General features: G+C 35.9%; 1 pseudogene; it reads left to right on the top strand.

The window, feature by feature from the left end:
• LOC102484893 (vomeronasal type-2 receptor 26-like) overlaps positions 1 to 2,912 on the top strand; it is a 36,701-nt pseudogene that overhangs the window by 22,395 nt on the left and 11,394 nt on the right.

Below are 2,912 nucleotides of genomic sequence, written 5' to 3'. Positions count from 1 at the left end.
ATAGCCATTATGCTAACTGCTGTTTCCCTGCTGATTTGTTTTCTAATGTTTGTTTAAGCAGCAGTCCAATTAAAATCAATTCGGTAATGGATATGCATACATAGTTGAACATTGTTTAATGAGAGAAATGCATTTTAATTTAATTTAATTTTTATTTTAGATAGATTTTTGCAGGAGGGTATGCGTGCTTGCCAGAGAAATAAAGAGGTAGAAAGCTAGAACTTACCACCCGGGGAGATGGCCATGCCACATCCCTTTTCCTCCATTCTCTCAAAAATTTGAGTCCACATGCATATTCACCCTGTAAGATTCAAGCTGCCAGATCTAGGACTCAAACTGCATTTAGCCATATGGGAATCCAACAACATACACAGTGTACCATCTGCTGGTCTCCAAGAAGTGCATTTTTAGGATAGTTTGTCATTGTGTGAACGTAATAGATTGCACTTACACAAACTTAGATGATATTGCACATTGCACGTGAAATTTATATGGTCTAACCTATTATTTTGTGGGACCACTATCATATATGCTTCTCATTATTGACTGAATTGTCTTCTATCTTTATAGAGCACATGATTTTTCATATATGTGTTTGTATGTATGTGAGTGTGTGTATGAGTTTGTGTGTGTCTAAGAAAATTCCACTGTATATCCTGAAACCATTTATCATTTGTCAACAAAGTCCTTTTTACATATTTATATTCTATAAACACAAGGAGAGTACAGATTAAAATACCATTCATGTTTTTGCAGATACCATTCACATTTTCTCTTCATTTTTCATATATGTGTTTGTATGTATGTGAGTGTGTGTATGAGTTTGTGTGTGTCTAAGAAAATTCCACTGTATATCCTGAAACCATTTATCATTTGTCAACAAAGTCCTTTTTACATATTTATATTCTATAAACACAAGGAGAGTACAGATTAAAATACCATTCATGTTTTTGCAGATACCATTCACATTTTCTCTGCTCATGTTGCATTCCATTTTTTAAAGAATTATTTATCTAATTTGTAATTTATTATTAGCCTTCTTCAATTTGATGAGAGAGAGAGAATATGAAAGCCAGTCAATGGATCCATGGGTCAAACCATAGTTTGCCATATGAGAATCCAGTGCCTTATCCACCCCACCACCTGCTAGCCTCTTGCATATCTTTCTTTGTTGTACTAAACATCTCAAAGCATTGACTATCATCTCAGCCAATTAGATGATGCAGAAGATTTATACAACAGGCACCAGCAGATTATGTGGTAGTTACAATTCTGGACTCCCCCATGACTGACCACAGTTTGAGTCTTGGACCTGCTGTCTAGAACCTCATGCTGAGTGCATGTAAATTCATGCCCCACATACTGGGAAGGAGATAGAGGAGAATGGGTTGTGATGTGGCCATTTCCCGTGTGGGCTAATTTCTCACTTTCTCTCTCAATGTCTCTGTTTCTTTCTCTCTCTCTCTCTCTCTCTCTCTCTCTTTCTCTCAATCACACACCCTAAGGCAAAAATATTTTTAAAAAGATTTATATACAATCATTCTTCACACAGGTATTGTGTTAATAATATATGAAAAGCAGTGCTCTACTAACATCAGAGTCCAGAAGTGGATTAACCACATTCTTATCATTCTGCTAGCACATGAGATTTAAGTTAACTTTTTATTGTGTCCTATATATCACATTAGATATTTTAAAATCTAGAACCAAAAATTTTCTGCACAACCAGATATGAGGACCTTGTATAAATATTCTTGGAAACATAGCTTTTTAGAATATTTACCTTGTAAAACCTGCATTGAGATTGTTTTGCAGAAAGTGATTACATAAGATAAAATAATGACACAAGGGATTATTTTAATTATGTATGGGGTACAGTAATTAGATATATTGGAGATATTTTGCAAATAATGCATAAACAGGGCTGGCAGGTGATGTGATGGTTAAAACACTGGACTCCCACCTGGTTGACCACAGTTCTTGTCCCGGACCTGTGGCTTGCTTTTTCATTTTCCCTTTCTCTCTCTCTCTGTATTTCTGTTCAAATTTTAAAATAATAATAATAAATACAGCTAAGTAAACAATTTTTACAAAAATTTAAAAATAGTAATAATACATAAAGAAAGAAGGGACGCATACTATTTCTTCATTAGATGTCCTTGTAAGGGTGGCCAACAGGTAGCATAGTGTTTAAGTTCTGGACTTCCACATGGCTGAGTACATTTTGAGTCTTGGAACCAGAGTCTCAAACCCTGATAAGAAAATTAAAAATGGATTGTAGTGTGGACATCACACCAGGAGTGTTTTCTCACTTTTTCTTCTGTCTCTCTGGTGACCGTATGTACCCTATAGCAAAAATCTCTCTAAAACAAAACAATTAAAAGAAAATCTAACTAATATCAATGTGATGGGACTTTAAATGATACACAGCATTGAACTATTAAAGGCAATAATTTTCTCCAAAGTGGAGAAAAATAGAGACATCTCATCAAAACAGTTTATAACATATATGATTATGACTAATAATTCTATTTTCTGCTCAGACTCCTGAATCTGTGTGTAGTCACAGCTGTGTTCCTGGATTTCAAAAACTTCCCCAAGAAGGAAGACCTGTTTGCTGCTTTATCTGTGTCTTGTGCCCAGAGTCAGACATTTCAAATCAAACAAGTATGGACCAGAAGGTGATGTGGTGGTGAAGGCACTGTCCCATGTGGCTGACTGTGGTCTAATTCTCAATCCTGAATCTTGAGTCATGCCAGGTGCATGTGTATGTGCAGAAAGTAAAATAAGAGACTGTGGCAAGGCCATCTCCTCCAGAAAGTGATTTCTCATTCTGTTTTTTCTGCTGAACACACTGGCCCTATAGCAAAATCTCTCTCTCTCTCCTCTCTCTCTCTCTCTCTCTCTCTCTC

Source organism: Tupaia chinensis, unplaced genomic scaffold (assembly GCF_000334495.1).
Source record: "Tupaia chinensis unplaced genomic scaffold, TupChi_1.0 Scaffold144069_1, whole genome shotgun sequence".
Lineage (NCBI taxonomy): Eukaryota > Metazoa > Chordata > Mammalia > Scandentia > Tupaiidae > Tupaia > Tupaia belangeri.
This window is presented reverse-complemented; position numbering and strand designations above follow the sequence as displayed.